Here is a 15,839-nt window from a genome sequence, read left to right as displayed (position 1 = left end):
GATCAGGGGAATGTGATGGTTACAGCTCTGCTGTCTGCCTCAGTTTCCAGTTTCTTGGATATGGCCTGTTATCTATCTAAGTTCTTGTTCTAGGCTGTTTGTGACCATTGTGACAAGAACTGCCTTATCATTTGCAATGTTGGACTAAATCAAAAACAGGAACATGTGCTCTTTGTTTTGCATTTGTACTTTAACTGACTTCAGGATAACCCCTGAAGATTTGTGTCATTCTGTTCTGCTAAGACACAACAGTTTTTGGAAATATATTTAAAGAAATGAAAAGCAGAATTCTACATCCTGATCAGAATTTGTAGATAATTATTAACAGGCTTAGAAACTAACTACAGATTTTCATAGCCAGGTGTTTTTATCATCCTATAGCTCTCTTTTTTGTTATGTGAAATCACTGCTAAAAAAATCGGTCATTTTTAATTGTATCAGACCCTTAAGAAGGGCAATGGGAAGTTAAAAAAAAAAAAAAAAACTCACTTTGGTTACAAGTGATCTAAATGAGGTGAACTCTCAAGAAAGACAATGTCTATGATTATTTTCTCATAACTGAGAATCCAGGAAAGTATCATTACTATCCTCTGCCATTGCTTTCAATGTGAGCTTGAAAAGTCTCTTCCAACTTTCCCCCATCCCCAAAACATTGGTAATCTGGAACCCTGAAGATGTCAGAGAACTGCAATGTTCAGGACGATTTTTACTGTAAAATGCTTCACGGAATCTAAGGCGTGATGAAGTGAGTTTCAGTAGGGACACATTGTTGAGGAGGACAGAAATACGTCTAATTTTAATGCCCCATAATGCATATGGAGGATGAAAACCGAGGGGGGGATTGACAAGGAGGATTAAGATTAAGAAATAATAATATTTTTTCAATGAGAAACAAATTCTATGATTTGACCAATAGTGATAATTGAACTTTTCTTTCCAAAGAAAGACAATCAAAAACTTATAAAATAGCATTTTTATTGTCCCCCATCACCATTTGCATATACAGATGCTATAGAGATGTGCAGAACCTTGCCGTTCCAGTCAAAATATATCTATATATCTGGCATGAGACAGGAGGGAAATTTGAGGATTGTCAGTTGCCATCTTCATCTCTCTTTTTTTTTTTCAAGTAGAAAAATCACTGGCCTCAGAAAGAGGATGCTAGGTTTTGTCTCTCAACTGAGAGACGGCTACTACCCAGTTTTCAAAAAATAACCAAAGAGAAAGGGCTCAGGGCTATTTTGAATCCTCTTGGGAAGAGAATGTCTGCTGTCCTTGGTGAAAGCACAGCCAAAGAAAGAGTACAAGATTGAAAAAACAAAAAGCCAGTGTTCCAACATTGCGTAATCATAATTTTTCTACTCCACAACTCAACAAAACGATGAGGTATTAGTGATAACTCATAAACACTAAATGCGGGAGAACAACACAAAGGAGCTTTAAACTACATGTTTTATGCGTACAATGGTGCTTCCTCAACAATTTCAGAAGTTCAAAACAAGCATGAGAAGCACTTTTCAGCATTCAGGGGGAATATCTCCTGTGTTAGAAAAGAATTGCAGAGAAAAGTTCAGGATGGTTTCAGTAAAAATCATTGTGGCAGTCAGGAAAAGAGGAGGTTATTTCACAATCCAATATCATCTTGGTTTGTGCCACTGTGTATTTGGAAACGCTTGGGTCTTCATTGCATTTTGCAAAGAACTACCTTATAACTGGGTTTCTTGACTCATTCTGTTGAAACAACACCTCCACATCTGAGTTTTAGACGGAGCGGCAACACAAAGGGAAATTTATATAAAAGTGTATAGACCTTTTATTTACACCGTAAATATAACACTGGGAAGATTTCATTTTAATTTGTAACCTTAAGAACGTGTAGAAACAGTGTTGCAATTTTTCCCTTATTTCCTATAAATAGTACTTTGCAATCATTTTTCCCATTCTATCTTTCTTCACAATAAACAGCACTTACCCTTTCATCAAATGACATTTTACAGTAAAACCTGCAAAACCCAGAACTTGTATAAGGCAGAAACCTGTCAGAGAAGGAAAACTCAAATATTTTCCACTAAAATGAGCAATAGAAAATTGGTAAAACTGCACCCTGTCAAACGTGGAAAACTTGCAAGACTTGGAAAAACAAGCAATCTTGAGTTCCGACCCTCACAAGTTTCACTGTGTGAATTATACCTGAATGTAGTAAAAAATTGTTTCTTGGAATGTAGGTTATTCTTTAGGGAATTGAACACAGAAGTTGTGGATGAGCCATTTAAGGTTATAAATATAATTTAAATTGCAAATGCAAACTATCAGAAAGAAACACCTGTAAGTTTTCAATCAGGCATCCTCTGATTTTTAACCAAATCTATAAAGACAACGAATTTGCACCACCCCATCAAAACAAATAAGGACTATCTTCTTATTATCATAAAAGCAATAAAAAAGGCTTGCACAGCGTTCTTCCCTTAATTTGTGTTTCACTCTGCACCATAAAGATAACAAAGTGCTGCATTTCCAAAGAACATATTGTTTTACTCTGTATGTTTTTCATCACTGAAGCCTAGAGAGTATTGTTTTTTAATTTGCTCATGGAATCCATCAATTGGAACTAGCCTAAATGTGGTGGGAGGATAGTGACAATGGGTATGAAGGAGAAGAAATCCATGGCATAAATTAATGGTGCTTTTATGGCACTTTTCAGTGGATTCATGACTAGGCTTACCTGATGAGTAAATAACTTACCCATATGTCAGAGCTGGGGAAGGAGAATGCGGTTAGAGTCATCTGATTGAAGACACTCATGTCAAAAAAGACAGAATCAACCTCTTTAACTGTTGTTAAATCTTCCCATGTAAATATAGCTTTAAAAAATAAAGTTGACATTGGCCTTAAAATTTTACCTGTGCCAGATGAACAAAGTTTTTATTCTTGTCTGCCTCAAAGCTACATGACTTAGAGAAATTCACTAAAGTGAATTTATGACTCTTCATGTTTTCCCCTGTGAGGAGAAATCTTCCATCTTTAAGGCTCCATGATTCTACATATTCTAATGGATAGTGATCCCTGTGACCAAAGTTCACAACACCCAAGTCCTAATTACAAATGTTGACTGCCCTGTCTAGTGTCACTCGATGATGCTCAGTAAAAAGTAGCTGATCTGACCCCACAGTGTCTCTCTAAATTGGGAAGCTTAGAGAGCTGCCTATGACAGTGTAAGGAGGGAAGGCTAACAGACCACCAAATTTAAAGTATTTTCCCACTGACTGATACCCTGAACCAGAAAAGTTATCACTAAAAACAAACATGACAAAATAATTCCTTTCAAAAACACATAATTGGCACGCAAGCATAGGTCAGTCTAGGATATCTTTGGTACTGTGGTCTCTGAGACAAGTGTTATAAAAGACTACATGTCATTAGTGGATATGATAATGAAATGTGGCTTTTGGAAAGGTAAGAAAATCTGGGAATAAGCAATCTAAAATGCTTGATCTTCCTATAAAATATTCTTCGTGTTGAATGTCTCAGCCTGGCCAACAATCAGAACAGAAATTAATATGAACAAAATCTTGACCAAATTTGAAAATGTAGATATAAACACTGTGTTCTACATCCATTAAGTCTTACCACAGACTTTCTTTGGGCCACGAAAACCCCCTAATCCACAGCCTGGAGAAAAAAAAAATCTATATACATTTTACACATATAAATATCAACATATACACACAAAATGAGTAGATAGTAGCACTTAGCATACAAACTAGACAATCCTGCATTTTTACATACCATGTCAATAATGTTTGAAACCTACTGCAAAGTGTGCCATTATTTCAGGAAGAACAGTTAAGTTTTGTGTGTTTTAAAATCATCAAAAGAAGGAAAAAATTATCTATTTCAAACAAGTATGGCAAGGTAATTAGGTCAGTCATATTAAATTAAAACAACTAAATTAACATGAAGCCCTTTTTGCCATCTACTGTAAGTCTGTGATTTTTAATTAATGTTTAAAATGCTGTTTGCTTGTAGTTGCTATTTAATTTATAGCTCTAAACAAAATATGTAACTTATGGTAATTTAAATATTTTCCCCGTGAAAGATTCTTTTGTCCCTAAAAATGAAAGAAAATGAATACAAGCACAACTTAGCTGTTTTGTAATTAGAAAAAATGTTTCACTTTCTTTTTTTTTAGTTTTAAGTACATTAAAAGTTAATATACCATAAACTCAAGTAACTGGGATATTAATAGTCTTTAAAATATAGCTCACAGAGTGTGAGGTCTAAATGGTTGCCAATTTCTCAAGCATTTCATTTGAAATTCTGAAGTAATTCCACATCATAGTTCATAATTAATTATGAATAAAATGATGGACGCTCCAAAAACCAAAAAAACAAACACATTGCTGTCCACTCGATTCCAACTCACAGTGACCCTAAAGGACATAGTAGAAATGCCCCATAGGGTTTCCGAGGAGCTGCTGGTGGGTTTGAACTGCTAACCTTTTGGTTAGCAGACGTAGCTCTTAACCACTACGCCACCAGGGCTTCTGATGGGCCCTCAGGGATAGGTAGATGCATCAGGATACATACAATAGACAATCTTGTCCTTCAACCCTTGACAAAGGACTGTAGCTTTTTAAGAGGCTTATTATAAAAACTTCACTATAAGCAAAAAACCAAATATAGCGAAAATCTGTATTTAGTCTACGTATTTTAAAAGAAAATATGATCTGTTTCAAGGTACCTCAAATTTTTATATGAAAATGGTAACTTTCTTATGTGTATCAGTGCAAATAATGACATTGGAAGAAAATGAACATAACCTGTTTTCTTAAATCTAAAAAAAATAACTATAGAAAAATCAAACTCTCAAAATGAAACTTAAAAATGAGCTTATGAATATATCATTCATTTGTCACACTGTTGGAATCTGTCAAGTGTAAAATAGAAATCTTGTAATGCCTTCATAATTTTACCTACCTGATAGCCTTTAGAAAACAAGTTATCTGTCTTTCTCTATTAAAGGCTCACAAGGAAATTCTCCAAGCCTTTAGATCCTTTTCCCAGCTGTGTATACTCCAGATTTTTAGGAGCATTAATGTATAGCTGTCCAAAGATATCTCCAGTGCTGATTAGGAAGAGCTATCTACAGTTTCGAAAACGCAAAACTTGATGAAATCTTGTCTTAATTGTTTCTATGCTAGAAACAATTGGAATTATAATACAGTTTTGCCAGTAATCTTAATATTTTGACCATTTTTATAGATGAGTCAATTTAAATATTAAGTGCCTAAATATGTGTGAAAAATTTACTAATAAATCTCTCAACAAAGTAAAAATTTACATGAAAATATGCAGCTAAAATCATTGCCTTTGAAACAGGAAAATTTTTCTGCATCACAAAATGCATTTTGAACATTTGCAAATTTTTAAATTAGAAATGTTTAAAGTATCATCTGTAGCAGCCACTATTTATAATCTTGTGCCTAGGGCTTTTGTGTTTTTCTGTAATTATCACCTAAAAATCAGTATAATTGTATATTTTCAATTGTAAAAAATATAAGGATAGAAAAAAAAGATCAACAGCATAAACCAATGTAGCAATAGTACTTAAATCTAGGAAGTGATCAGGTTTATTACGGTTTTCATCTTTATTTTTTAGTATTTTCCAATTGTATTTAATACCCATGAATTATCTTAAAAAGCAAAAAAAAAGTGGAAAAGATTTTGAAAACCTCAATCTATGCATTTATGTGTACATAACATGTTCATAATTATTATAGAAAATACACTGTCAAAAGTCTAGAAGGGAATACATTATAACATTAAAAGTAGTTATTTCTGAGAATTAGAATTTTAGATGTTATTCTTCCTTTCACTGCTTTGAACTTTCTAACTTTTCTTTACTGAACATATTGATAACATAAAATACTTATAAAATAGTGGATTGTCTCTAAAAAGCCACATTTAAGAATAACAACGAGGTTAAGGTCTGTTTCCATTTTTCTTTATTTAATCTCTGTTAGAGGAATATACCCACCACCCATCTGTCAGTTTATTGTACTGTGGTGGCTTGCATGTTGCTGTGGTGTTGGAGGATATGCCAACCAGTATTTCAAATCCCAGGAGTTCACTCAAGATGGACAGATTTCAGCAGAGCTTCCAGACTGAGACAGACTGGGAAGAAGGACCTAATGGTCTACTTCTGAAAAAATTAGCCAGTGAAAACCTTTTGAATAGCAGCAGGACATTGTCCGATACAGCGCTGGAAGATGAGCCCCTGGGTTGGAAGGCATTCAAAAGATGACTGGGATAGAGCTATCTCTTCAAAGTAGAGTCAACCTTAATGACATGGGTGGAGTAAAAGCTTTCAGGACCTTCATTTGCTGATGTGGAAGGACTCAAAACGAGAAGAAACAGCTGCAAACACCCATTAGTAATCAGAATATGGACTGTACAATGTATGAATCTAAGAAAATTGCAAGTTGTCAAAAATGAAATGGAATGCTTGAAAATCGATACCCTAGGCATTACTGAGCTGAAATGAACTGGTTTTGGCCATTCCAAAATGGACAATCATATGTCTACTATACCTGGAATGACAAATTAAGAGGAGCTGTGTCATATTCATTGTCAGAAAGAACATTGTAAATCTATCCTGAAGTACAGTGCTATTAATGATAGGATAATATCCATATGCCTACAAGGAAGACCAGTTAAGAGGATTATTATTCAAATTTACACACCAACTATTAATGCTAAAGATGAAGAAATTGAAGATTTTTATCAACATCTGCAGTCTGATATTGATCAAACATGCAATCAAGATGCATTGGTAATTACTGGTAGTTGGGATGTAAAAGTTGGAAGCACAGAAGGATCAGTAGTTGGAAAATATGGCCTTGGTGATAGAAACAATGCGAGAGATTACATGATAAATTTTGTAAGACCAACGACTTATTCACTGGAAATAATAATGGTGACTATGCATATGGACCTTACCAAATGGAGTACATAGCAATCAAATCAACTACATGCATGGAAAGAGACACTGGAGAAGCTCAGTGTCATCAGTCAGAATCAAGCCAGGGTCAACTGTGGAACAATCAATTGATCATATGCAAGTCAAGTTGAACCTGAAGAAAATTAAAACAATTTCTTGAGAGCCAAAGAACAACCTTGAATACATCTCACCTGAATTTAGAGATCCTCTCAAGAACAGACTTAACACATTGAATACAAATGACTGAAAGCCAGACAATTTGTGGGATGACATCAAGGACATCATACATGAAGAAAGTAAAATGTCATTAAAAAGACAAACAAAAAAACAAACAAATTGAATGTCAGAAGAAACTCTGAAACTTGCTCCTGAATGTGGAATAGCTAAAGCAAATGGAAGAATTAATGAAGTAAAAGAACTGAACAGAAGATTTCAATGGGCTTCTTGACAAACTAAAGTATTATAATGAAATGTGCAAAGACTTCAAGTTAGAAAACCAAAAGGGAAGAAAATGCTTGGAATTTCTCAAGCTAAAAGAACTGAATAAAAAAATTCAAACCTTGAGTAGTAATATTGAAGGATTCTATGGGCAAAAAATTGAACTACACAGGAAACATCAAAAGATGATGGAAGGAATACACAGAGTCACTGTTCTAAAAATCATTGGTTGGTGTTCATCCATTTCAGGAGGTAGTATATGATCAACAACCAGTGGTACCGAAGGAAGAAGTTCAAGCTGCACTGAAGTCATTGGCAAAAAACAAGACTACAGAAAATGATAGAATACCAACTGAGATATTTCGACAAATAGATGTATCGCTGGAAGCACACGTTTGTCAATGCCAAAAAGTACGGAAGACAGCTACCTGGCGAACCAACTGGAAGAGATTCATAATCATGCCCATTTCAAAGAAAGATGTATCCAACAGAATGAAAAAATTATTGACCAATATGATTAGTAACACATGCAAGTTAAATTTTGGTAAAGATAATTTAAAAAATGGTTGCGGCAGTACATCTACAAGAAACTGCCAGAAATTTAAGCTGGATTCAGAAGAGGACATGTAACATGGGACATCATTGCTGATGTCAGATTGATCTTGGCTGAAAGCAGAGAATACCAGAAAGATGTTTACGTGTGTTTTATTGACTATACAAAGACATTCGACTGTGGGGATCACAACAAATTATGAATAGCATTGCAAAAAAAATGGGAAATCCAGAACACTAAATTGTGGAACCTCTACATAGACAAAAAGGCAGTCACTTGAACAGAAACAGGGGACAGTACATGGTTTAAAATCAGAAAAGCTGTGTGTCAGTGTTGTACCTTTCACCATATTTCTTCGAGCTGTATGCTGAGCAAATAATCTGAGAAGCTGCACTACATAAAGAAAAAGGCAACATCAGAATTTGAGGAAGACTCATTAACAACCTGTGATATGCCGATGGCACAACCTTGCTTGGTGAAAGTGAAGGGAACTTGAAACAATGATAAAGGTCAAAGACTACAGTCTTCAGTGTGGATCACACCTAAGACATAGAAAAAGAAATCATTACAACTGAACCAGTAAGCAACATCATTATAAACAGAGAAAAGATTGAAGTTGTCAAGGATTTCACCTTACTTGGATCAACTATCAATGCCCAGGAAAGGAGCAGTCAAGAAATCAAACAAAGTATTACATTGAGCAAATCTGCTGCAAAAGACCTTTTTAATGTATTAAAAGAAACAAAGATATCACTTTGAGGACTAAAATGTACTTGACCAACCCAAGGTATTTTCAGTCTTCTCATATACATGGGAAAACTGGACAATGAATATGGAAGACTGTAGAAGAATTGATGCCTTTGAATTATGGTTTCGACAAAGAATATTGAATATACCATGAACTACCAGAAGAACAAATCTGTCTTGGAAGAAGTATAGCCAGAATGCTCCTTAGAAGTGATGGTGAGACTTCCTCTCATGTACTTTGGACATGTTATCAGGAGGGATTAGTCCCTGGAGAAGGACATCATGCTTGGTAAAGCAGAGGGTCAGTGAAAAAAAGCAAGACTGTCTATGGAATAGATTGACATAGTGGCTGCAACAATGGGCACAAACATAACAACGAATGTGAGAATGGTGCAGAACCGGGCTGTGTTTCATTCTGTTGTGCATCGAGTCGCCATGAGTCGGAAACCGACCTGACAACACCTAGCAACGCTAACAATAGCAACATAAAAGAGATAACCTGAAATACAAGCAGTAACAAGAGAATGACTCAAAACCTCATATTATAACCAATAATCAGCAATGAATACTTTAGCAGACTTTTCTTATTTTTTCGTTAGTGTACCAATCTCCAGAATAAATACTGCAGAAGAAAATTAAGCAGCACTTGAAAATGACGGGCATGAGAAGGCTCCAAAGAAACATTCTAACTTGTGGAACTAAGGCCAGGATACGTTTTAGGACTTTACCAAAACGGAGTCAATCAAATTTCACCTAGTTTCTGGAAAAGAAGAATTATCTTTCTAATAAAGTTAATTGTTCAGACTATCTGGGTTTTATCCAGAGGGCCAGAGAGGAACCCTTAACAACTAAACGTCACATGCAAAAGGGAGTATAGAGAAAGAGTTATTGGGGTGAGAATATGCTAGGGTCACAGTGGAAAGTTCTCAGTTCTTCGGTTGTCTGGCCTTCAGTGTATCGCACAATATGTACTTAAAAAAAATACTTACTAATGTGCAATAACCCAATCTCAAGATGGCTCTAGCTAATGTCAGCGTTAGGATGTTGCAGCTTTTGCTTCTCTTTTCAGTAATATTGATAATATGACTCCAAACCCTATAATCTGCATGTTTATTTCCCCCAAATGCAATTGATTGATCTGCTACACATAGAGTAGGAGTTTGTTTAGAAGGAATTGTGATTTCTATCTGTATGAAACTATTGATGTGCTAGTGAGATTTACAGCATACACAGATGGAATTAATTTTTATTAAATCAAAGTTCCATATGATCCATGACAAGAGGAGCCAAGTTTTTATGGTTCACAACATTTTATATCACTAGCCTGTTTCATAAATTCATGAGTGAATAAATAAATATATGAGAGGATAGGCCATTTTTCAGGTTTTCCCATTCTGGAGCACAGAATTTCGGTAGGATAAAGTTACCAAAGTTGTAGATATCTCTGCCTCAATCTATCTATCTCTAACTCTCTATCTATCTATCTATCTATCTATCTATCTATCTATCTATCTATCTATCTATCTATCTATCTATCTATCTATCTATCTATCTATCTATCTATCTATCTATCTATCTATCATCTATCTATCTATCTATCTATCTATCTATCTATCTATCTATCTATCTATCATCTATCTATCTATCTATCTATCTATCTATCATCTATCTATCTATCTATCTATCATCTATCTATCTATCTATCTATCTATCTATCTATCTATCTATCTATCTATCTATCTATCTATCTATCTATCTATCTATCTATCTATCTATCTATCTATCTATCTAATCTATCTATCTATCTATCTATCTATCTATCTATCTATCTATCTATCTATCTATCTATCTATCTATCTATCTATCTATCTATCTATCTATCTATCTATCTATCTATCTATCTATCTATCATCTATCTATCTATCATCTATCTATCTATGTCTGTCTGTCTGTCTAACAACATCTGAGGGTTTTTTAAAAATAATTTTATGAAGATGGCAAAATATATTCAAAACAACATTATCCTCGCTCACAATAAAGAATATGTATTATTTACTATGCAAGTCATATACAATAAGCTGGGAAGGATTTGAGAAGAGAGTAATTAATGCTTCAACTACTTATTAGTGTTTGGTTTTCCTGATATCAATTTCCAATTTTTTTTTTGACTAAAGATGCTATATTCTATAATGCAAGAGAAACAGTTCAGTATCTAGCATATGGAAGATACTCATTCCAATATTAACAACTATGCACTGAGGACTGTGAAAAGTGCTAGAGTCATATCAGCTAATGAAGACAAAGTAGCTCTTAACTCTGTGCACCCCCAGGAGCAAAAACCAACCACTAACCGGGACTGTCAACATTTGATCATAATCAAAACTGGAGTGATGTTCCTTCCACAAGCCCCACGCTGCTGTTATTAATTACTGTCTTGACTCCCCCCCCCATATTTTGGGATTCTTACTCCCAAGTTCTTAGATTTTGGAACTGCAAATGCTAACCATTGCTTTAACAACTGAGGCTTTATCCTTTGATTTTCATGGCAGGCTCTGCAAAATCCAACTTGTGTTATAAAACTCTTCTTACCTTCCCGACCAGCTAACCTGTGAAATGCTTGAACAATCTGTTTAATCTTGCATTTGCCTTCTCTTGTACCTGGCTGGTAGTCTCCTGTATCGTATCATCAACACCTGCTCTGGCAGCAGAGCAGCATGCTTTTGTTCAGGTCACTTCATGCCCCCAATTGCATGGCTGCACAAGAGTCTCCCAAGTCTTTAAATGTTAGCCTAATTGAAATGAAGAAAACTCACCTTTTCTCCATTATTATTTTTCCCATGTCTGTATGAACAAAGGTAATTGCGTAGCTCAGAACAGTTCACTATACCAGTTCTTCATGCACAAATAGCTTCATTTATAAACACAGTAGGAGTCCACGTGGTCGTGAAGGATTGTACAAATTGGGTTCATCAGGACCAACATCAATTTTTTTTTTCAGGGGGCGGGTTGGCTACACAGTCCAAGATAATATGTTCAGTGGTGAAGGAAAATGAACTATGGTTGTCATAAATTTCATCTGAAAAGTACTGAAATGATGGAAATGGTAACAAACACCACACACAAACAAGCATCAAACCGGTTTTAAAATGCCTCTTTGTATGTTATATTGATTTTTCATTATTAGGACCATGTGCTTCAGCTTACCTGGTTGTGACCCTAATTTTCTACTCAATCTTTGTTCAGATCCCACCGGGATAGTGATACAGTGTGATTATTCAGAAAGGCAGAGGAAAGGGGGGATTAAGCCGCCCTGCTAATGAGAACAAGGGAAGGAAGGAGAAATGTGCCAATCTCCAGTGTTCTACCTGAAAATTGAACTGCCAGACACGAGGAAGTAAACAATGCTTCATCACAAACCTCTTTTAGATGCAAAAAAAGGGACCTAAAAATAAACAGACGAAAACAAACAGAACAGAGTGACTGCAGGGAAGCAGAATAAATGGATCATACTAAGTATTTAAAAAAATGACATTCTACATGTCAAATTACCTTCAGATTATTATGTTATATACCAATAGACAGAATAGAAAAATATAGTTATATTTGTAAGATTCTAAATATAACATACTTTAGATATACCTGCTTTAGCTTCATTCTAATTATTCCATTCATTATATTGTTCTTAACTATGAAAAGGAGTTAATTATACAGAATTACTCATATTTATTTTACCATGACATGGTAAAATAAACTATTATAAATAATTAACAAATGACCTAGTCTAACAAGTGTGAATCTTTTGATAAGTAATACAAGTAATGCAACTAGTATAATTTTTTAAATACAAATTTACATATAGATAGCTATATCAATCAGATAATAATATTTTAAAATGGATTCTATTGCATAAGCCTTTAATCTTTATTTATTTTCTTTGACCTGTCTTAAGATATTTTTATGATAGTGCAATTCAAAACACTGAATTTTAAAAACAAATTTTACTGTAAGCAAGATAGATGCTTTTTAATCTTGTACCTCTGCAGATGTAAATGGAAAGCATACTTCAATATTAGTTATATAGGGTAACTCTATTTTCCATTTAGGCACTCATTTCAAAATGGGTTCTATGTGAATATTAATTAATTACATACATTAATTAATTAAACACAGCTGTTCAGATGTATTACTCTGTTTTCATTTTCTCTCAAATTTAAGCTTTCATTGGTATTAATCTGATATTTAAGAAAAATTTGAATTAGTCTCTTTCTTTGAATGGTTTACTAAGTTAATAGATATAAACAAGATTTGAGTTGTACTGTACACAGAGACCCAAGAAATATACTTTGATGACATATGAATTGCACATATCTAAGCCGACACAAGGATTTCAGAGATTCTGCTTGTAAGAAAGTCTGGCATGGTTGCTGAGGATGGAAACATTCAAATTAGATGGGTCTAGATTTGAAACAGGAAACCCTGGTGGCATAGTGGTTACGTGCTACAGCTGCTAACCAAAGGGTCAGCAGTTCAAATCCACCAGGGGCTCCTTGGAAGCTCTATGAGGCAGTTCTACTCTGTCCTATAGGGTCACCATGAGTTGAAATTGACTCGATGGCACTGGGTTTTTTGGTTAGGTTTGAAACCACTCTGGTGCTTCCTAGTTGTGCAAACTTGGTCAACTCATTTAATTTCTCTAAGCCTTGGTTTCTTTATCCCCATTATTGTTAACAATACTTTATAGAAATGTCATGACATGGGCATGGAAAAATAGATAAACCTCATTCAATTGCTTAAAAGCATTTATTATTACATTAACATTATTTTTAATTTTTGATATCCTATTTATGCTATTTTTGAGAAAGAACTATGGATCAAAGACTGCTAGTCTCACCTTGACATCAATTGGAACTAGTCAATGAAAATAGCATCCTATTATCAACAAGATTTTGACATCATCCTGGAGTACCTATGTGTCAGTAGTTATGTATTAATTTGGGAAGCAGAACAATAAATTAAAAAAAATCAAAATCTGATTTTAATGTTTATAGCCCATTAAACATATTTACTCAAATTGGCTTACACAGCTGATTTGGCAAAGGTGGAAGTATTTTTATTTGTGACATATTTCAAACACAGTAAAACTGCATATGTATAACTTAATAGACATGTACATATATCCCCAAAAAACACACCAAACCCAGTGCCGTAGAGCGGATTCCGACTCATAGCGACCCTATAGGACAGGGTAGAACTGCTCCATAGAGTTTCCAAGGAGCACCTGGTGGATTTGAACTGCCAACCCTTTGGTTAGGAGCCGTAGCACTTAACCACTATGCCACCAGGGTATCCGTACAGTAAATATTTCCCTTACTTGTTCTACATTTTTTATAAATAAATGATGTAAGATATGTTTGAATTTCTTATCTTGCCTATTCCTCCCTTCCCAAAAGTAACTACTAATCTACAGTTTTGAAGTTGATATCTATACTTTCTGTTCGTTTTTGTTGTTGTTGTGGCTGTCTGCTATTAGTTGCTGTTGAGTCGATCCCAACTCATGGCAACCTTACGTATAAAAGAACAAAATGTTGCCTCATCCTGTATAATCTTCATGATCTTTGTGTCAATCCGTCTCAATGAAGGTTTCCCTCTTTTGCATTGACCCTCTACTTTATCAAACACAATATCTCCTCTAAAAAAACCAAAACCCAGTGCCGTCCAGTCGATTCTGACTCTAAGCGATCCTATAGCACTATTTTATACTTCATATTCAATAGTATAGGTTATTATTTGGAAAATTTTAATATTAGATATGGGTTAGCTTAATTCATGTATCTTTTTGCAGCGATCTTATTTTATTCAACATTATCCTTTCTAGAGTCATCCATGTCGATACATACACAGTTTATCCATTTTAACTGCTGTAAAGGATTCCATTATATGAATAAATGGCAATTTTTTTGTCCATCTCTACATTAGTGGACATTTAGGTTGTTTCTATTTCTTTTAACTGTCAACAATGTTGCAATGCATATCCTTCCTTCGTGTGCAAAATTTTCTCTAGTGACTATATATACATATGTATATTTATATGTATATTTATGTGACACACGTGTACACACATATGTATATATTTAATATATGCAGAATTGCTTATTGAGAATGAACAAATTTTCAACTTACTAGTTATATTCAAATTTCTCTTCAAATAATTGTACATAGTCACATGCCCATGTGAAAAAACATTTACATCCATATTCCCACTCATACTTTTTATGTTGCTTTCAACTCTATTGTTGTACTTTCAAAATTTCAAGCAAGACCCTTAGTCACTCTTTTTAGATTTTCTCATCTATAAAACTGGGATACTACTGGCTATAAAAATTGTCCATATTTTAACATTTTAAATTATCAAAATTGTATTTTAACTGGGGAACCCAGAACAAATTCTCTAAGGCTAGGTGATGGAAGCTCCATAGATAACAGCCAAATTCCGTGAGGGACTGAATTGCTGGGCTGAGGGCTGTGGGGACCATGGTCTTGGGGAACATCTAGCTCAATTGGTATAACATAGTTTATAAAGAAAGTGTTCTACATTCTACTTTGGTGTGTAGTATCTGGGGTCTTAAAACCCTGTGAGCGGACATCTAAGATACAAAACCAGTCTCACCCCTTCAGAAGCAAGGGAGAGTGAAGAAAACTAAAGATACACGGGAAAGATCAGTCCAAAGGACTAATAGGCCACATCTACCATGACCTCCATCAGACTGAGTCCAGTACAACTAGATGGTGCCCAGCTACAAACATTGACTGCTCTAACAGTGATCGTAGTAGAGGGTCCCAGACAGAGATGGAGGAAAATGTAGGACAAAATTCTAACTCACAAAAAAAGATCAGACTTACTGGCTTGACAAAGACTGGAGAAACCCCAAGAGTATGGCCTAAGACACCCTTTTAGCTCAGTAACAAAGTCACTCCCGAGGTTCACCCTTCAGTCAAAGATTCGACAGGCCCATAAAACAAAACAAGAATAAAGGGGCACACCAGCCCAGAAGCAATGACTATAAGTCAGGAGGGAACAGGAAAGCTGGTAAAAGGTAATTG

The sequence above is a fragment of the Elephas maximus genome, chromosome 5, assembly GCF_024166365.1.
Source record: "Elephas maximus indicus isolate mEleMax1 chromosome 5, mEleMax1 primary haplotype, whole genome shotgun sequence".
In the NCBI taxonomy this organism is placed as follows: Eukaryota; Metazoa; Chordata; class Mammalia; order Proboscidea; family Elephantidae; genus Elephas; species Elephas maximus.
This window is presented reverse-complemented; position numbering follows the sequence as displayed.